Source organism: Sarcophilus harrisii, chromosome 5, assembly GCF_902635505.1.
Source record: "Sarcophilus harrisii chromosome 5, mSarHar1.11, whole genome shotgun sequence".
In the NCBI taxonomy this organism is placed as follows: domain Eukaryota; kingdom Metazoa; phylum Chordata; class Mammalia; order Dasyuromorphia; family Dasyuridae; genus Sarcophilus; species Sarcophilus harrisii.
In genome coordinates, this window is record NC_045430.1 from 281426943 (window position 1) to 281449690 (window position 22748).

At 35.6% G+C, this 22748-nt stretch overlaps 1 long non-coding RNA gene across 1 annotated transcript in view; it reads left to right on the forward strand.

The window, feature by feature from the left end:
• The first annotated feature begins 20941 nt into the window (after positions 1-20941).
• Positions 20942-22748, forward strand: part of LOC116419630 — a 117899-nt gene continuing 116092 nt past the window's right edge. Inside the window, exon 1 of the long non-coding RNA XR_004229888.1 lies at positions 20942-21083. This is a non-coding gene — a long non-coding RNA (uncharacterized LOC116419630). The remainder of the gene's footprint in view (positions 21084-22748) is intronic.

Here is a 22748-nt window from a genome sequence, read left to right on the forward strand (position 1 = left end):
GAAATAGAGGTAAAATGGACGGAGGAAAAAGAGAAAGACAGGCAGAGAGAGAGAGAGAGAGAGAGAGAGAGAGAGAGAGAATATGAGAATCTCTGAATCCCAAAAGCCTAGTCTAGTAAACTCCAAATTCCCAGACTGGTCATATCCAACAATATGTTTCTTATTGTCTAGTTTAGTTTATTTACTCTGCGTCAAGGGCAACACTCTTTCAATATCCTCTGGAATCATGCTTGATCATAAAGTTGATCAGAGTTTTTTTTTTTATTTTTTCAAAGTTGTTTTTTCAATGTTGATATTATAATAGAAATTATTTTCTTGGGCCTTTTCATTTCACTCTGCTTTAGTTCATGTATATCTCCACAAATCTCTGTGAAATTTTATATATATATTTTAATTTGAGTGTAATAGTACCCCTCTCATTCATATTCCATAACTTATTTAGCCATTCACCACTGTAGTTTTCATATTGTTTCATTTAGCTGCCCCAAAACAAGCAAAATCTATTATTTCTCTTGACTGTTTTCCCTATGTTTCTACTACTCTCTCCCTTTCTCCTTTGATTCTGTCTACGCTCAAAAATGTTTACTTTTTGACAACTTTTTCCCCCATCTGTCCTTTTATCACTCCCCCTTATGCTTCCCCTCTTAATTTCTTGTAAAATAAGATAGACTTCTATACACAATTAAGTATATGTTATTTCCTCTTTGAGACAATTTTGATAAGAGTAAGGTTCAAGCACTCACCATTTTCCCCTAGATTGTAAAAGCTCTTCCTTTTACACCTTTTTATTAGATAATTTATCCCATTCTATCTCTCCCTTTCTCCTACTGCGAGTGAATTGTTCTTTCTGACCTCTTAATTTAATTTTTTAGTTATCATCCCTTCATATTCAATTCATACCTATGCCACTTTGCGTATGTATATTCCTTCTAACTGTCTTAATAATGGTAAAGATCTTAGAAGTTACATATATTATCTTCTGATGTAGAAATAACAACATATCATATTTGAATTGTTTTTCTCTGGCTTCTTACAAAATTTTCTTCTAGACTTGGGACCTCTGGATTATAACTGTGATATCCCTGGGGTTTTCATTTAGTAATTTTTCTTCTGGGGTAACTGGTGAGTCCTTTCAATGTGCATTTTATTCTCTCTCTCTCTCTCTCTCTCCCCCCTCTCTGTTTCTCTTTCTCTCCTTGATTATGGCTTCTGAGTAGTTAATAATTCTGAAATTATTTCTCCTGGGCCTATTTTTTTCATGTCAATTGATTTTCCAATGAGATATTTCACATTTTTTTTTCTATTTTTCATTCATTTGATTTAATGTTATTAATTTGATATCTCATAAAGTCCATTAGCTTTGGCTTCCTCAATGTTAAGTTTTAATAAATTATTTTCTTCTCTAAGTCTTTACCTCCTTTTCCATTTCTATAATACTATTTTTTTAGTTCTTTTCTTCAATGAAGTTTTGTTCATTTTTCTTCTGTTTGGGTAATGCTTTTAAAGAAATTCTTCTGTTCAATAAAATTTTGTATATCTTCTATTTTAAAAGTGTTATTTTCTTCAGTAATCTTGTGCTTCCTTTCCCAAATTATTAACTATTTTTTCATGGTTTTCATTACTATAATCTCTTTATTCTGTTTTCCTCTCTACTTCTCTTATTTAATTTTAAAAATCTTTTTCAGCTCTTCCTGGAGTTCTTTTTGGGCCTGAAACTAATTTACATTTTTCTTTGAGGCTTTAGACATAGCAATTTTGACTTTGTTGTCCTTTTCTGAGTTTGTGTTTTGATATTCCCTATCATAGTAGTAACTTTTTATTCCCTTCTTTTTTCCCTTTTATTATACATCAGCTATAACCTTGATAAACTCTTTTGAACTAGACTCTGTCAGGCTCTTTCTCACCCCACCAATTGTGAGCCCCTTTAGTGCACCAACTATCTTTTTTTTTTTTCATATTTATATCCAGGAATTTGGTAAGACACTTGGCATTTAATAAATGTTTAATGACTGACTGAATGACATTTAAGAAGTATAGACTACATATATGTACACAGAGGTATGTCTGCATATGTATATATACACACATATATACATATATTACACATGTATACAAACACACATATACATATACATATTTTTCCTAGGCATGATAGAATTGTGGAATGGAAACTAAAAGAGAAGTATCTCAGAATCTTCAGTTCTTCTTTTTCTGTTTTGTGAAAGTAGCAACAGTTATTTTTATATCCCAATTGATGAGTGCACAGGTTTCTTCTCTCTCAAATCATGACTCTTATGATTGACTGTCCTTACAGTAGAGACACAAAAATAGCTTTGGGAAGCAATGTCACCCACATGGCAGCAAAGAAGCTTGGCTCTGTAAGATTTGATGATTCAAAAGAACACAAAGTCGTTTTGAAATGTCAGGTGAAAAAGCCATCCTTCTAAATAGACTGTCTTGGGCTTTGCTGCCATTTTTCCATTCCTAAAGTGGACTATCTAAGCAGGATCAGGATCAGGGAAGGAGTGAAACAAAGAGGAGAATCTGGAAGTGTTGTCAGAAGTGAAAAAAAAATCTGTCAGTCAAAGTAACTTCCTTGAATCCAAGTGACTCAGAGCCCCAGGACCAATTTCACCAGTGGGAAAGTCACCATGGAGGTGACATTTCTCTCTTTCCTATCCTCAGAAACATCTTATTGGTCCTTGATTTTTGGGATTTAAAGAAATTAACAAGAAGCAATTTCACTATGATTTGTCTTTTCATTTGTTTATCAAATGATTGAGTTACTACCTTCTGCTTTCTCTTCATATGCTGTTCCCTCTAACATAAGAAGCAGCTCCACACATAGAACCACGGAAGTATTAGTCCAATTACTTTTAAATAAAAGACAAATTGTAAATAGTTCCAAGAGCAGATATCATAAGTATATTGTTCAGAAAGCTTTTGTTTTAAGCTTGAAACTGATTTTTGATTTGGAATTGAGAGGATAAAATGGAAGCAGATGGTTGGGCTGGGTAAGAAGGAGGCAAAGGGAGGGGAGGCCAGGATGGAGAGAAGGTAAGAGTATCGGACTTTTCAAAAGGAAAACAGGAATTGCCTGAGCCAGCACCAGCTCTGTGCTCTTTTCCACTCTCCCTCTATCCCAGATTCAACCATACTCTCCCTACCCCTACTTCAGATTTCCTCAAATCAATAATCCCCCAAATCAGGACATTGCCATTTTTGGAGAGAATTGTCCAGACCAATCCTGGATCTTGTCTAGCCCATTGGGAGACTGACAGAAAAGGGACAGAGAACCCTTCCTCTTGGCCTTTCAGACTGTTCCATTGAAGAATCAACCAGCTCTCTTTCCTACATTGATGCTGCCATCTATTGGAAACCTGAAGAAAAGATTTTAAGCAAACAAGCAAAGAATATTTGTTCTGTTAATTTGTGGCTTTCAGATGAAAAGAAAAATACTTTCACTGAGTGAAGAGTTCTAATGAGAATGAAAAAGAAATAATTAAATCTATTATAATATTAGACTTTTTCCTCCTTTTTTATTAAAACATTTTAACTTTCAAAAGATACGCATGAATAATTTTTCAACATTAACCCTTGCGAAACTTTGTGTTCCAATCCCCCCTTTCTTTCCATCCCCTCCCTTAGATAGCAAGTAATCCAATATAATAACATTAGACATTAAGAGTTTATCAAGACTTATACATGGAAAAATTGGAACAAGAGGTTTGGCAATTGTTAATGCTGTAAAGTTACCCATGTATATATCCTGTAAATAAAAGGCTATTAAATAAAAAAAATAAAAAGACTTATACATGGTCAGCCCCCTCCTAATTCTCAGGGAACACATCTTCTGCGTTTCAATGCTAACATTTTTGATTCTTAAAAAAATGGGCTGTTTATAACTGTTATTGAAAACATAACTACAGAACCTGTCTAAGCCATCTTCATCATAGAAGAGAAAATACAGTATCCTGTAATCCAAACTGACAATTTTCCATTGTGGGGCAAGAGACGAAAATAAATAAATAAATAAAAGGTAAATCGATGTTAGTTTAAAATATTATTTTTTTTCAAAAACAAGCTTCTCTGGATCTTTTGATTGCTCCTCTGTGGACTTCATAACAAAGAAGGACAAAGAGTTATTAAGGGGATTGCAATGGAGCCCATCTGTAAATAATTTTCATTTCTCTCTTTCTCTCTCTCTCTTTTTTTTTTCTTATTTGATTCAGTCCTCGAAGAATATATAGAGGATCTTAAGTGTCTCCCATATAGACGGCATGGATCTCTGCCTGGCTGATGACAGACTATTTCATGAATGTTGTTAGTACCATAATGGATAGAACATAGTATTTCAAAATCTTCCTTAGACCCTTATTAGTTATGACTCTGGGCATTTAACCTCTGCCAGCTGGAGCTTCCTCATCTGTAAAATGGAGATAATATAATAATAAAATCTACCAAATAGAAAAGTTTTAAGTAACAAATGAGATAACATATGTAAAGCCCTTAAAAGTTCCTGAGAAATTGTAAAGGGCTGAAACTTTTGAGTTCATGCACTGAGGACAATACTCTATTAGCATTTGCTTGGAAAATGGCCCTTCCCACCATTCAATGCTGGCTCCATTGGTTGATGTATAGAGAGATGGGGAGGAGGAATAAAAGGGGGGGAGTAGGACAAGTGAGGTGACTCCGGGTGGTCACCAGAGATGAAGAAAGAGGAGAATCCTATGTCCACTCTCTCTCCTCTCGCTTCAACAAAGAATAAAGATTAAGGACTTTTGCTTATCCTGACTGTGGCTGATTCTAAAGTAAACAGAGTGCTAACATGGTCTTCACAAGAAATGCTTGTAAATATCATATTATTAGTATCAGAAAGGGCCATTTGGCCTGTATGTGCCCCATGCCCATGTATAGTAATGGTTACCTGGCACAGAGTATAGTTCCAGACAATTCTGGATAAATCAACGTGTCAAATATTCATATGCCTTATGGGAAATTCTCCCCTGGTGTGGGGAGCAAGCCTCAAGACAATGGCATGACAATTCTACAGTATTAGGACTGCTCTCATACAGATAGTAAGATGGAAATTGATGATGAGCTTAAAATATGGAAGAGTGAGTCCAAGTTAGCACAATGGGCATTACATTTATTCTCCTCCACACTGACCAAATTCAGTCCAATTCACTCAATAGAGAGATGACTAGGCTTACTGTACCACCGCAGCCTGGAGGGCCCACCTCTGGCCCATGCTCTCCCAATCTAGAGAAGGCTTGTTGACTATGTTGTGTATGATAACCAATCTTGCTGAATTCTGTGAAATATTTGGACTCTGAAACTCAGAAATACCAAGGGTTTAAGTATTTTGTTTGTAATTCTTTAAACTTTTATCAAAATGCTTCATTTTAGGTCAATAATACTTTGTCCTATATGCCACCTCCTCCCACAAAGCCATCATATAGGTTCATAGATATTTTATACATATATGTATCATGCATGTTTACTCTTTTTATTAATTGTCCCTCCCACTGTCTTCCTCTGGTAAACAAATAAAAATAACAAGAAAGTCATTATACTAGAACAAAACAAATTTTCATATTGCCTATGTGTGAAAAATAATATCTTAATTTATTTCAGATCATTCACCTTTCTAACAGCAAGTCAGCATCATCCTTGTCATCCCTCATCTTCCCTCTTTTGAACTCTAACAATAGCTAATTTAAAATTTGTCTCTGTGATTGGTCAAGAAAGGCTCCACCAAACGGCATCCCAGATTTAGAAATTAAAGTACAGTGTGAAGAGCATTGTGGTAAGTACTGAGGGCTTGGAGAGTGGGGAAGAGGGAAGTTGTGATGGAAATATTGCCTGCCCTCACTTATGGTATAGACCAATAAATTCTTCATACTGGTGAAGATACAGAGTAGTGGTGGTGTTAGTAGTAGTAGTAGTAGTAGCAGCAGCAGCAGCAGCAGCAGCTGGAGTAGTAGTAGTAGTTAGTAGTAGTAATTGTAGTAGTAGTAGTGATTATTATTATTATTAGTCGTAGTAGTAGTAGCAGTGGTAACATTAGTAGTAGTAGTAGTAGTTAGTGATAATAGTAGCAATAGTAGTAGTATTAGTAGTAGTGTAGTAGTAGTAGTAGTAGAAATAGTAGTAATGGTGGTGGAGGAGATAGTTGTGGCAGTAGTTGCAGGGGGAGGAAGAAGAAAGGAAGGAAGAGAAGAAGAAGGAAAAGAAAGAGAAGAAAGAGGAGGAAGAGGAAGAGGAGGAAAAGGAGAAGTTGTAACAGTAACAATAATGCCTAACATTTATAATGGTGTTTTAAAGTTTACAAAGTACTCTCTCTGTATCTAGAAACAGACCCAATTCTAGTTATTGAAACATCGTCTGCTCTCTCAGGGACATATCTGGCTGGATGTGACTCCTGACTTGATTTCTGCTTGTTTTTAAAACACAAATTTAGAACTGATATTTTTTCATGAGGCTGCAAAAATGCAACATGACTTGGGAAGGCAAAAAAGGCAATGCTCAGTGTGACCACCAGATGGAGAAGTGACTCCATATAAGTCAGTGACCTTTAGCTGGCAGGAGAGACCAGCTGGGGAAATGGTACAGCAGGGGACCATGCAGAGAGAGGATGGTTGAGGCAGGCCAGGTTGGGGATTTCAGAATGGCTGTTCTTCCACACCCCAGCTGAGGGATCCATTCTCTTCAGAAAGCAGACATAAACTTCCAAGGATACCTGCCTGCACTGCCAAGTGTCAGGGCAGAGTGCCTCAGGTATGATCAGTACCTGGGCCACCATCTTCTTTTCCACCCAGTCCCCAAAATCCTGGCTTCAGAGGTCTTAAATCCCAGGATCACAGCATTGGAAATTAAAATTTAGAGAGGTGGCAACTAAGTGATACAGGTTCTGTTGTACTAGGTACGGAGTTCAAATTCTGCCCCAGAAACATCTGTGTGATGCTGGACAAATTATTCTGCTCTATGTTCCTCAGTTTCCTTAACTATAAAATGGGGGTAATAATAGTACCTATCTCCCAGACACATCATGAGGATCACATGAGACAATATTAACTTTTCAAATATTACTATTTCTTTTACTACTATTACTTCTCAAATATTACTATTTCAAATATTTGAATATTTACTTTTCAAATTTAAAACCTCTTCCAAGTACTAGCTACAAATAGAGATGGAAGAAATCACTGAAATCATCACACCTAAACCCCCTGTTTTAAAGATGAAGCAACTGAAGCTGAGGGAATTGCACTTCATCTCCCAATGTCACACAGTAAATATTGGAGGAAATATTTAGAGATTTGGTGGGATATATTTGAATATTTGAAATTTCACTTGAATAAATTAAGGAATTAGATCTCTCCAGTTCATAGAATTCTATTTCCAATGGACTTCACCTACACTCAAATACTGCCATTTTAGGGAAGGCAAAGCATTTTCTGGAAGGAGATTTACCAGTGGTGTTCAGTTTCCCGACCATGATTCTAGTGATGGAGGTATGGATAAGGGCATCCAGTTTCCACAAGAAGTGCAGTGGTTAGAGCGCTGGTCTTGAAGCCATGAAGGTCTCATTCAAGTCCTACTTGTGACAAATGTTGAATATATGATAGTGAGAAAGCCATTTAATTTATTTAGGCAAGTTTTTAGGCATCTAAGACTATGAGAAAGTTAAAGCCCATGAGAAAGTAGAGGATTTTGTTTAGGAACTCTCATCCCTTATACCTGAATCAGAGATTAAGCTCCCATAGCTATGATTATTTCATGTGTGTGTCATCTCTGCTGATAGGACATAAGTACCCTGAGGTCAGAGATCGTTGCATTTTTGCCTTTATGTTACAGAATCATTGCTAGAGAGCCGGGTGACCTTGCAGACATCTGCTCCACCATTCTGATCTTCCATAGATGAACACAGCCAAGGGAGGTTGTGGCCACGTGACGAGGATTTGTTTGAAGCAGGTTTCAGAGTCAGGTCTTCTTAATTCCTCTCTGTATCCCCAACACAATGTCTGGAACAGCCTGTCAGCCACAGTTACTCATCGGCTGCCTGGTGATTGGCTGGCGGAGATAGCCAAGGACCTTCTCTGGAGAGAAAACAAAGACCGAAACGCAACAATCTCTGACCTCAGGGTCCTTTGTTTTCTTTCATTTCTTGACATGACATATTTTCTCTTTTAAAACATTAATCAGAATTTAAACCCAAAAAACTGATTTTCAAATGAACAGAAGAAACATAGAAAATTATTTATGAAACCCTCAAACTCCATTGCACACTGCTTGCTTTGTTGATTTATTTTTGTAAAAGAAAAAAAGAAAAAAAAAGGACATGATCAATCTTCCATGCTATTTGCAAGCCTACTTCTCTATTCTTCTTTCTGAAATTGTTTCTATTCCCTTAAAAACTTGCAATCTCTCTTTCTGATTGTCTCTCTGTCTCTGTCTATAATTTTCTTTCTCTCTGTCTCTTTTTGACTCTGTCTCTGTTTGCCTCTTTCTCCATCTCTTCCTCTGTTTCTTTCTCTTTCTCTCTCTCTGCCTCTCTCCGTCTGTCTTGGTCTGCTTCTTTCTCTGTCTCTCTGTCTTTTTTTCTCAGTCTCTGTCTTTGTTTCTCTCTGTTTTTCTCTCTCTCTCTCTCTGATTCCTTTCCATCTTTTTTTTCCTCTTTGATTCTCGCTGTCTCTTTCTCTGTCTTTGTGTCTCTTTCTGTCTGCTTTTGTATCTGTGTTTCTGTCCTTGTCTCTCTGTGTCTGTGTCTGCCTGTTTCTCTCTCTCTCTCTCTCTCTCTCTCTCTCTCTCTCTCTCTCTCTCTCTCTCTCTCTCTCTCTCTCCTCTCTCTCTCACACACACACACACACACACACATACACACACCAGTATTGAAAGTGCTTTTCCACTACATTCCCCAGAATTAACCGAGAAAAAAGGCAACACCCTAATCTTTTCCTCCAAATTTGTATATTAATATGATGTAATAAAAATAGTTTAATACTATCCATTGTGGAAGCAAGCTTGCAACACACCTCCACACTCACCAGCATGCCCCCACATAATGCTATACACCCAACCCTATGCTCACCCATTCACTTATTCCCCAAGCCCACTATATACATACATCACACATAAAAAAGATAGATACACACATATACTCATGTATGTGAGTATAGTGATATATGTGTATGTATAATCATACATGTATGTGTACATATACATACATGTACATATGTGTCTTGATAGATAACATGAAAGACAGAGAGAGATAGACAGAGACACAGAGACACAGAGAGAAAAAACAAGTAGTGGTTTACTGGTTTCAGTATCACAAGATCCAATTTTAAGTTCTACCTCTGACACAAACTGGGCATGTGAAATTGGGAAAATCATCTAATTTTAAGTGGTTTAGTGTAGGAAATTCTCTAAAACTATAAATTGTAGGGAAAGTACTAATCATCATTGATGGACTTTCATAAATAGAATATCAATGAAAGTATAATTCTCTCTCTCTCTCTGTCTCTCTCTCTCCCCACTCATATACATATGTGAAATAATTGACATAAATATTAACTATTTTTATTTTTGAGAGGGAATGAGGTAGAGCAGACATTATGATGAATCCCTTTTTTGTAGACAAGAGAAGCTGAGTTGGAATTCTACATTGTGAGGTTTACAATTTGACCAGGAAAAAATTGCTCAAAGTCTTTAATGCTCAGGATGAATTTGCAAAATGGAGAAGATAATACTCCATCTCCATCATGAATTATTACAAGTCTCAAATGACATAATAAAAAGGAACATTTAGAGAACAATTAAAAGTTTCCAAAATGCCTTTTCTGTTACTTTATTTGATCCCCATTTAAAATGATGTGTATCAAGCCCATGCAAGCCTGAAAATTCTGTGGCAGTCCCAGCTCTTTTCATTTGGGCTCAAGATCAGGCTCCATTTCTCACCTGCTTCTTTACCAAATTGATACCATTTTATAGTAGTGGATCTGACATAGAGTATGTGACCTGTCAGTCATTCAGATAAGTTGGGCAATAACATTAACTTACAATGTCTGTATTTGTTTTTGTTTTGCTTTGTTTTTCTAAAATAAGGTTTAAAATGCAGCTTTGACAATGACTTGAATTCATATGAGCTCTATATCCTCACCTCCTTAACATTTACCTAAGTCTAAGTAATACAAACATGAAACAAGGGATAGAGCAATGAATTAATTCCAATATATCCAAGAGCTGGGATGTATTTTGATGATGATATTATTATTATATTATAATTAATATTATTAATTATTTCCAATTAGGAACAACAAAATCCATTCTCAGAAAAATAAGAATCAAAATGGAAAAAAAAAATCAGTCCAGACATAATGGTCTGATACCGTCTTTTCTGGGTCTGAATCACTTATTTTTCATCAAGACCAGTCATGAAGAACCTTAGTTCCCCCTCATGCTGTGCCCTTGTCTTTATCATTATCATTAGATCCCATCTGCTAAGAGTAATTTGGTCCTGACTCTGAACCATGACTACCTGGCTTCCCAGGAAAATTCTCTCATTCTGCTCCCAAATTAGGCACTAAAAGTCTGGTGATTTAGTAGTTTGTCCTGAGTCATGCAGTGAGTCAGCATTGCAAACAGATTTCCGGAGCCCAGTCTGGGGGGTTAAGCCTGACATAATCATGCCTGCTTTTCACTTCGCTCTCTGCTTATCTGATCTTCTATATCCTCCTTCAGGGAAAAAAATAACCAGGTTGGTAATACCATCGGTACATATGGAGGCTGAAGCCGTGCTGTCAGTGAACCAGTGTGCACACAAATCCTTCCAGACTGAACAAATAAATAGGGACGATCTTCTTAATGGCTTTACTCTGTAGCATCATTCTATTACATGTTGTAAATACAAATATAAACATGAAAAGAGTCCTTGACCCCAAGGAGCTTATAGTCTAATGGTGGGAGAGGGGACAGCATGAAAGCAAATAGGTACATATATGGAATATATATAAAATAACCTCAGACAGAAATGTTCTAGTGGACATGAGTTGGGTCCAGCAGGAAGCTAAGGATTCCAAGAAGGGGGAAAAAGTAAAGGAAAGAAGAGGGAAGAGAAAGTGAATAAGCATTTATATAGCTCTTACTATGTGCCAGGCACTGTGCTAAACAGTTTACCATTAGTTCAATAATTCACAATCATTACATTTTATCTTCACAATAATCCTTGGAGATAGGTACAATTATCATCTCCATTTAGTAAGTGGCTGTAGGTCAGATTTTAATTCAGTTTGTTTCTGACTTCAGGTCTTCCTCTCTATGTACTTCCAAAAGACAAAGGTGCAGAGAGACTTGGTGAAGGGACATTATAGTTGGTGAACAAAGGCATGGAGATGAGAGATAGATCAGTGCATGTGAAGGCCAGCAGGTACGTCACATACCTGGGTCTTCCACTATGTGGAAGGGAAAAGGTTAGAGGAAGGCTGGAAGGAACAGTTTGTGAAGATCTTCCAATATCAAACAATTAGGTCCTAGAAAGAATAAAGTATCAGTGGAGTTTATTGAGGATGTGGAGGAGGTAAAATTATTGGATTTAAATTTTTGAAAATGACTTTGGCAGCAATGTTGAGGATCAATTACAGAAGCAGAAAGCTAATTGAGAAGCTATTTTTCAGGTACAACAAAAATGGCACAATAAAGGTAGGGACTCACCAGAGCTCTCCCCCCACACATCTCCAAATACCTTTAAATAGTGAATCTAAAGAAATTATTTGTGTGGCAGAATACAAACAAAAAAAGGGACTGAAACAAATTTCCAGTCTAGCAACTTAGAAGGTCAGCAGAAAAGGTATGCTGCTCCAAGGTGAGAGAGGAGCACAATCCAGTGCAAGCTCCACCAGGACAGACCAGGCCAATGGGAATAGGGCCCCAACTGTATCAGAGGCAGAGACACAAGTTTTCAGACCTCTTACTTCTTTTTTTTTATTATTTTATTTTATTTTATTTTCAGACATCTTACTTCACAAATAGTAAGGTAATCAGGCAAGTCTGAAGAAGATTTATAGGGGTCCATTTGCTGGCACCAGGGACAGGACTCTGTTGCATTGCTTCTACTTGAATCTAGGTCATAGTGTCCCAGTGTGAGGAGGAGCCCTAGGGCAGTAGGGTTTGTAGCTAGAGGGAACAGGCATCCTGCTCATAGTTTGGGTTAAAATGAGTATTTGTAGTGTCTCACAATCACAGTACAGAAGAGAAGTAAGCATATCTCTCCTTCCTTTGGAAGAGGTAAAAACTTACAGGTTTCCAGAATCTCCTCTGCAAACAGCTGCCTGAAACTTGGGAGAGTATCTTTTATCTTTGGGAAGCAGAGACTCTCTTTAGCATACAGTTAAAAGTCAAGAAGTAAGCTAAAAATGAGCAAATAGTAGGGAAAAAACATATTGTACAGAATTACTGTGGTGACAAGGAGAATCAACATATACATGAATAAAACAATAAAATCAAAATTCTGGCATCCAAAGCCTCAAAGAAAAATATGAATTGGTTTCAGGTCATGAAAGAGTTCAAGAGGATTGTAGAAATCAAGTAAGAGGGGTAGAGAAAAGACTGGAAAGAGAAATAGAGTAATGCAAGAGAACCATGAATAAAGGGTTAACATCTGGCTAAAGAAGACACAAAAAATGCTAAAGAAAATAACACCTTAAAAATGGAATAGGCCAAATGATAAAAGAAGTAAAAAATATCCCATCTAGAGAAGAATTCCTTGAAAAGCAGAATTGCACAAATGTAAAAGGACATACAGAAATTCACTGAGGAGAAGTATCCTTAAAAAATAGAATTACCCAAATGCAAAAGAGGGTACAAAAGGTAACTGAAGAAAATAATTTCTTAAAAGTTAACATTAGGCAAGTGGAAGTTAATAACTTTATGAGTTATTGAGAAACAACCAAGTAAAATCAAAAGAATGAAAAAAAGAAGAAAATGTGAATTATGTCATTGGAAAAAATGACTTGGAAAATAAATCCAAAAAAGACAATTTAAGAATTATTGGACTATCTGAAAGTCATGATAAAAAGAGTCTAGATATCATCTTTCAAAAATTTTTCAAAATAATATAAAAATGGATACATGATTTGGGCATGAAAGATGATACCATAAAAATTTTGGAGAACAAGGGATAATTTACCTATTAGATATTTGAAGAAGGGAGAAATTTATGACCAAAGAATAACTAGAGGAGATCATTAAAGGCAAAATGGATAACTGATTAAATTCTGGAATCACACCTCTTAGATTGGCCAAGATGACAGGAAAGGATAATCATAAATCTTCCAAGGTATTGTGAAGACTGGGACTTTAATCCATTGTGGGTGGAGTTGTGAAATTATCCAACCATTCTGCAGAGCAATCTGGAACTATGTTCAAAAGTGTATCATACTGTGTATACCCTTTGATCCAGCAGTGCCATTACTGGAACTGTACCCCAAGGAAATCACAAAGACCCAAATGTGCCAAAAATATTTGCAGCAGTTTTTTTTAGTATTAGCAAAGAATTAGAAACAGAGTGGATGCCCATCAATTGGGAAATTGCTGATCAAGTTGTGATACATGAAAGTAATATAATATTATTGCCCTAAAAATGATATACAACATGATGATCATAGAAAGGCCTAGAAAGATTTACATGAATTGATGCTGAGTCATACAAGCAGAACTAGGAATACATTTTACACAATAACAGCAAGAATGTGTGATGATCACCCCTAAAAGACTTGGTTCTTTTCAGTAGTTCAGTGATCCAAAGCAATTCCAATAGACTTTGGACAGGAAATACCATCTGTATCCAGAAAAAGAACTGAGGAGACTGAATGTAAATCAACACATACTATGTTCACTTCTTTTTTCTGTTTTTTTAAACATCTCTTCCATTTTTTCTTTTGCTTTTACCTTCCACCATAATTCATAAAACAATGTGTTAAAAAATCTAAAAAAACATGCATAAGGTAATAGAATGGAATAGAGAAAAAAGGATGAAGGAAAATAGTTGATAATCATAATCATTGCTGTGAAAAAAATTAGAATAAGTTTCTCTTATAAAAACTTTGTTTCTCAAAAACATAGAATATGGATAAAAAGATGAGAACAAAAGGCATTAATCAATGAATAAAAGGTCAAAATGTAATAACGAGCAGTTTTCAGACAAAATAGTAAAAAAAAAAGCCACTTATAACCTACCTATAATTATATAAACTACTCTAAATTTCTATTAATAAAAAATTATTTACTACTACTACTTCATATTTGTCAGACTGGGCTAGTATGACAAAAGAAAAATGATTAATCTTCAGAAGGGTATGGGAAAATTAAGACATTAATGTGCAATTGGTAAAGTTGTATACTGATTCAACTATTCTGGAAAGCAATTTGGAATTAATCCAAAAGGACTAGTAAACCTTGCATACAATTTGAACAATCAATATACATAGTAGGTCTATATTCCAAAGACATGTAAACCAAGAAAAACTATCTGAGTGCCCAAAAATATTTACTGCACTAGTTGTGGCAAAGAATTGGAATTTGAGGGAATGTACATCAATTGGGGAATGGTTCAATAAGGTGTTATATACAATTGTAATAGTAACCTATAGTTCTTTAAGAAATAATGCCCAGCATGATCTCAGAGGGAAAAAAAATGGAATGCTGCATAAACTGATGCAAAGTGAAATGAGCAGAATCAGAAGATGTTGTACACAGAATAATATTGTATAATGATCTATTATGGATGTCTTAGCCATTTTCAGCAATACAATGATCCAAGACACTTCTATAGGACATATAAAACGTGCAATCCACCTCCAATAAAAGAACTTGTGGAGCCTGAATGCAGATTAAAGGTTCTTTTCCTTTACTTTCTTTATTTGGGGTGTGGGTGGGTGGAGGTATGTGTTTCTTTCTCACAGGCATGACTTACATGGAAATGTATTTCTCGTGACAATAGATATATAATCTATGTGAAATTGCTTGTCTTCTCAATGAGGGGGAGAGTAGAAGAAAAGGGGGAGGGAGAAAATTTGGAACTCAAAATTTGAAAAAAAGCTATCTATAATTGGAAGAAATAAAATATTAAATGATTTATAAAAAGAAATTATGGGTAGGATAGTTTGAGAAAAACCTGTGAATACTTTTATGAACTGATACAAAGTATAGTGAACAGAATCAGAAAAAAAAATCACTGTACCCAAAATAGCAATATTGTAACCATGATCAATTGGGAAAGACTTAGCTACTCTGATCAATGCAATGATTTAAGACTAACTTAATTTAATAGAGAGAACTAATAAATTATGAGTACACTTTGAAGCATTTTCTAAACTTTATTTTGCTTTACTGTAGATATATGTATATTCTTTTGCAACATGGCTGATATGGAAATATGTTTTCATTACTTCATATACATAATGAATATTTTTTTTCTTCTGAGTGATAAGGTTGAAACAAAGGGGAGAGAGAAAATTTGGAATTCTAAATTTCCAAATATATGAGTATATATTGCTTTTTGCATAAATGGAAAATATTTAAAGAAATGAATAAAAATAGAAAAAATGGGAAAAGGCTATTGTCACAATGAGAGGTGATGAAGGCCTCTGATAGAGAGGTGTCTATGACTGGAGGGAAGAGACATGCAAATAGGAAACACTAGGACCCAAATGTCCATGGGAAGGAACAAAGTAATTAATTTATACAGTCAGGGGATGATTGAGCAACAAGTATTTTTTTAGGAAGTAAAGGTTTATTTGATGTGAGATAGAAGAAAAAGTTCATATTCTGCTGAAAAATATTTGCTTCATATTTTCCTTGGATGCTTCTGTGACTGAAGGCATCATGTGTGGCCCATTTTATCTGACATGTTCCTTTCTCTTTGCACTGGAGCTCCAGGGTTAGTAGCAATTTATAGGTCATCAGTGATGATTAAAGAATGTCCCAGAGAAAATATTGTAATTAGCTAGCATTTTGCAAATACTATCCAGGAGTTATGAATTACCCTTTGATCATATATGTTCTCTATTCTCTATCATCATTCTCCACCTTTAAGTTGATTTTTTTCTAGAATATATGTTTATTTTTGAAATTATATGTCTCAGGCTTCTGGGAGAAATATTTTTGTACTAAATTTTACCGAATTGCCTTAGTTAATAACCTATTCTTAAAATTTCATTTAGCTACCGGTTGATATATAATGGAACTCACTAATGGGGACTCCTGAAAATTTCTTAAAATTACCTGTAGAATTTTGAGAGTGAAAACAGCCATTGTCATTTAACTTAAACATCTAGTCCATTTAGATTAGAGAAATTATACAGAAGAGGTGCCTCACACACACACACACACACACACACACACACACACACACACACACAGAGAATCCTGGATGCATCATTTAGCAGAAGCCTTGAATAGCTTTTAAAAATTAATGCATTAAAAAAAGCAACCTCAGAGTGTTTTAAGGTAGTCATTCAATTTATATTGAGTCACTCATCTTCTTTTTTAATTCTCTTTGGGTATTTTACCAAAACTGAAATGGAATATCTAAGGCAATAGACCATTGAGGCAGATGGACTAGAAAGTAAATGTTTTTCAATTTTTACGTTATTTTATCCCAAAATTCATGTATTGAATAGAATATCTATACTAATTAAATCAGAAGCCTTGCCAGCTCATTCAACTTCCAGAGCCAAAAGAGATAATGGCTGTTGGATTTCCATGATGGAAGTGATTCAGACCCAAGAAGTTCCTTGCCCATATTCTGTCTAGACAGGTTCTCAGAGGTGAATGTTTAGCTTTTTATTTAAATAAATACACTAGGAAATGAGGAAGGAATGAATTATTCAGCAATCATTTTTCATGCATGAACTGCAATCTTCTATTTTTCATTCATATTACCATGCATTTGAAATTATAATATTAAATCCACATGGTAGGACCATTGGTTCATGTCCATTTTTTTCTTATTTTCTTTTATGTAAAAAAAAAATCAACAGTTTCTAAACATTAAAAGTCAAAACATATAGCAAAGTCATATTAAGGGTATACACACATATAAGATTTTATAGTATTGGAGATATGATGAGGAAAACTTGGATTGAAATCCAGCTTCCAAAACATCATAGCTGGGAATTAATCTATCCAATCCCAAGTTTCCTCATCTGTAAAATGGTCACAGTAAAACAGTTATAATAATGTTTTAATTCTCCTCACTTTGGAGGATTCTTGTGAGACTCAAATGAGATAGTGTGTAAAATACTTCTCGAACTTTAAAGGCTATTTCTAGATATGTCATATTATCAAAGGCAAAGAGAAAAAAAAAAAAAAAAAAAAAGAGTGAGTGCTGGTCTTGGAGTAAGGGAGACCTGAATTACCATTCAGCTTCAGAAAATGACTGCTATTCTGGGCAAGTCACTGAAACTATGCTTGCCTCTCCAGCTACAAAACAGTAATAGCACCTACTTCTCATGTTTGGTTTGAGAATCAAATGAGACATTATTTATAATATATAAATATATGTGTATATATATATATATATACATATATATATATATATTTATAAAATACTTAGCCCAGTATACAGGCACATAGAACCTGTCATGTGAATGTTAGCTATTGTTATTGTTGTTATGAACTAAACAAGGATATTGAGGCCAGATAACCTAAGTTAAATCCCACCTTTGCCTCTTGCAACCATTGTGACTTACTTTTTTTAATAATAGCTTTTTATTTTCAAAATTTTCAACATTCACTCTTGCAAAATCTTGTGGTCCAATTTTTTTTTCTCCCTCCCTTCCCCTGACCTCCTCCCCTAGATGGTAAGTAATCCAATATATATTAAATATGCACAATTCTCCTATACACATTTCCACAATTATCATACTGCACAAAAAACATCATATCCCAAGGGAGAAAAATGAGAAAGAAAACAAAAAGTAAGCAAAGAATAAAAAAAGATGAAAATAGTACGTTGTGATTCAAATTCAGTTTCCACAGTTCTTTCTCTGGGTTCTAGTGATTCTCTCCATCACAAGTCTATTGGCCTGAATCACCTCATTGTGACCATCTGAATTGGTCATCACTTAATCTTGTTGTTGCCATGTACAGTGTTCTCTTGGTTCTACTCACTTCACTCAGCATCAGTTCATGTAAGTCTCCCAGACCTCTCTGAAATCCTCCTACTGATAATTTCTTATAGAACAATAATTCCATAACATCTATATATCATAATTCATTTAATTATTCTCCCATGTGATGGGATCCACATACTTTCCAGTTCCTTGCCACTCTAAAAAGGGCTGCTATAAACATTTTTACACATGTGGATCCTTTTCACTTCTTTATGATCTTTTTGGGATACAGACATTGCTGGATCAAATGATATGCAGTTTGATAGCCTTTTGGGCATAGTTCCAAATTCATTGTAACTTTCTTAAATCCGTTTATCTTCTCTCTTCCTCAGTTTCCTGAAATGTAAGACTAATAGATAAGCTGAAGGTCATAATCAATTCTAATCCTCTAACACCAATAATAATGACATTAATAAAATAATGATGTACTAGTTACCTTAAAATAACAATAACAAATAGCATTTATATGTAATTTTATTGATTTCAAAGTGACTGGCTTATTTGTCTCTGGATCTTCACAAAATTCCCCTTTGCTCCCTCTCGCTCTTGGAGGCTTTCCCCTCAACCCCAGCAGACATTTCACTATGAGATATGCCATCAACCACTGACCTCCTTCTCTATTTGGTGAGCTATTTCCTCACCCTTCCATCTGAGGAATTGTCAGACTCTTCTCGTCTGCTCCTGGCCACAAAATTCCCTACCCTGCTTCCACATGAATCCCTAGTTGCCTTGTTTTTTGTCTTCATTCTCCTTTATGCAGTTTTCTCCCATCAATGTGTGGGCAGGGCAAGGACTATTATTATGCTTTCTTAGGTTTGTATTTCCAGTCCTTAGCAGGAACCTGTGACATAGCAAGCACTCCATAAGTGTTTCTGACAATTATGTCACAACTGTGAGAGGCAGGGGCCATTATTATGTACCTTGTAAATGTGAGGGAACTATTTAGAGCCTTGTCCAGGGTCACCGAGATGGGGAAGTTCTGGGGCAGCATTGAAACTCAGGTCTTTCTGATCCCATGACCTGTACCCTATCCACTAGGCCACCTAATTGTCATTTATAGATACATTGAGTAGAATGTAAAGTCTTTGAGAGCAGGAATTGTAGTTTTCTTGTTTTTTAGATTTGTATCCTAAGACATACCATGGAAACTGACTGTCTAATCATTCAATAGGTGCTACTTAAATTGATTTGATCTGTGAAACAAAGATGCTTGGGAAGAAGCCCAACACCACTGAGTAAGGGTTAGCTCTAACCACTGATACTTTTATAACACAGAGTTTGGGAGTTGGATGATTTGCTCTGAGGAATATCTGTATTAATATAAAAATAAGGTGCATGGTACTAGGATTCTGCAATTTAATCAATGAATTTTTCTTCCCCTGCTATCATTTCAGTATTCATTAACCAGCTTCCCCAATAATTTATTGGTTCACAGCTATACCCAGAACACTGGGAAATGAGTATGGACCACAACATAACATTTATACTCTTTATGTTATTGTTTGCTTGCATTTTTGTTTTTTCTTCTCAGGTTATTTTTACCTTCTTTCTAAATCCGATCTTTCTTGTGCAACAAGATAACTGTATAAATATATATATATATACATATATTGCATTTAACATATACTTTAACATATTTAACATGTATGGGACTACCTGCCATCTAGGGGAGGGGATGGAGGGAAGAAGGAGAAAAGTTGTAACAATAGTTTTTGCAAGGGTCAATGTTGAAAAATTACCCATGGGTATGTTTTGTATATAAAAAGCAATAATAAAAAAATAATAATCTATTGGTTGAGACATGTAAGTCTTGGAACCAGCTGTCAGAACTTTTTTGCCCCTCCACCTAGAGGCAACTGGATCCCACAGCAGATAAAGCCAAGACGACCTGAGTTCAAAACCAGTCTCAGACACTTATCTCTGCCTCAATTCCCATACCTTGAGAAGTGTAATAATAATAATATCAATCCCCCAAGTTCTTGTTATGATCAAATGAGAGTTGTTTAAAGTACCTGACACATGTTGCTGACTCCATTTAACTTTTCTTGGCAAAGAAACTGGAAAAGTTTGTCATCTCCATATCTATTTCTTTTTACAGATGAAGAAATTGAGGCATTTAGAATGGTTAAGTGATTTATCGAGGATCACAGCTAGGAGGTCACACAAATCCGTTACTAGTTTTGGACTTTGATCTTGCTGACTCTGCTCCATCTATAGTACCACCTGGCTGGCTGCCACATAGCAGGTGCTTAAGAAATACTTGTTTCCTTTCTTTTTTTACACTCTGGATCCTCATAAGTCTCCATAGAGTTTCAGTACTCAGAAATGCCAACAACTATAAAGGTGTTTGAAGCTCTCAAGGTAAAAGGTTCATGATTTATCTTAGCATTTTTTCTTATTGAGATATAACTAACCCACAGAGCCAAAAAGAAAAAAAAATAAATTGCTCCCAGCTGACTTCCTTTGATAAAGTAATAGATGAAGCAGGAGTCAGGAGACCCAGTCAATCACTCTTTCTCTGCCCCTGACATACACCATGACCCTGAGGAAACGATTTAACCTCCATCCTGGAGTTTCCTATTATTTAGAGGAGTAATGATACCAGATTCGTGCTCAGGAGCTTGAGTGGAAAAATGGAAAATGTAAAGTCTTTTGAGAATCTGGGGGAAAAAGGACCTTGATGAGCCATTAAAAAGGCTCTGAGAGGATAATAAAGCCAGGTTCGTGTCTCTGGAGGTATAAACTTCCTCTAATTTCCCTCAGGTGGCTCCAATCATCTTTTTAATAAGCATCATGATACTGCTTTCACCTCAAAGAAGAGGTATGGGGATGCAGCTCCATCCTTCCTTGGCAGAAATGGGGGACCATGGAGGATTAAGAGAGCACATGCTATATCCAACTTCACTGGTAAGTGCCTTACTTTGAAGGATGCACCATCATTTTTTATTCAAGAGTTACTCTTTGGATGGAGAGATAGAAGAGGGAAATGCTGGGAAATGGATGTGATGTAAATACAAAAGATGTCAGCAGTAGAATGAAAATGAACAATTCTAGCCTTGATCCCAAGCCCTCCTGTCTCTGACATGACTTTACTATCCCTTTATTCATTCTCTGCTGCCACATGCAGATGCATCTTGGGTTTCTCTCTAATGGATCTTCTCAAAGTTTCCATAACATATAAACATCCCTACTACTAGAAACACAACACAACACACAACAGCAACAAAACTTTATTTGTCCTTCTTATATCCATTTCTGTCTCTCTGTGTCTGTCACATATTCAGAGCTAGTCATTTAACTCTCGGGCTAATGTTCTTACTATGCCACAGTGTTTCTCATCTTTAAAATGTGATTTATATTCATTGGACTTGAGAATTGAATGACACAAGAAAAAAGACAATAAAATTATTTTGAAGCAAATGATAGAACACACATAGAAGAATAGCTAGACGACTTGGTAGATAGACCACTGAGACTAGAGCCAGGAAGACCTGAGTTCAAATCTAGCCTTACTAGCTGAGCAAGTCAATTAACCTCTATTTGCCTTAATGTACTGGAGATGGAAATGGCAAAACATTCCAGTATCCTTGAAGAGAAAACCCCACAGACAGTGACAATCCATGGGGTCACAAAGAATTGGATATGACTGAGTGATAGAAAAATAACAATAGAACAAATATGTAAACCAGGAAAATATGTGTGTGCTTTATTGATGTCTGAGTATTATCTCTTTTATTAGAGGAGTCCCCCAGATGTTCATAGGGACTATTTGTGTCTGACTTGAGTCACAGCATTTCTTTGCTTGATCAGCCACAGTTGGACACTCAGTAATTCAGCTCTAAAAATGATGTCATTTTGGTACTTTTCAAGAACAAAATGCTATCAAAAAAAAAAAAAATCAGTTAATGACCTGAGAGCTAATGAATTTCAGAAACCAGAAAGAGTAATATTCTCAAATCTTGGGCCTCCTTGGTCTAAACAAAAGCGCTCAATTTCAGGGTGATTTTTTGCCATTTCAAATGAGATGGCAAACAATTTTTTTTCAAATGAGAAGCAGCATGCTGTAGAAACCAGGGTGCCAGGGGTTTAGGGTTAATATATATATATATATATATATATATATATATATATATATATATATATATATATCATTTCAGAGGCATCTTTGTTATAGAGTCTGGAGAAGTAACTGTCACAGTTAAGTGTATATTGGCAATAACAAATGTATATATATACGAGAGGGAAGCAGGATAAAATCCATAAACTTTTTCCTCTCCTAGTAATCCACCATTCCTTTGCATAGACCAATCAAGCAAAACAAAGTGTAAATGTATGTGTGTATGTATATATAATCTTCCTAAAAATTATTTTCAGGTCTTTTTTTTTTTGAGAGAGGAGAACTTTCAAATCCCACCTAAAGTCATGTAACAAAGACAATAATTAACATTCACCTTAGATCCATGAGTCGGATAAAGCTTAAACTAAGGGACCCAAGAGACAGAAGGAAGGAACAAAATAGTGGATGTGGCTCTATCCTGGAAATATATTCTCCTCTAAAAGCAGTATGGCATA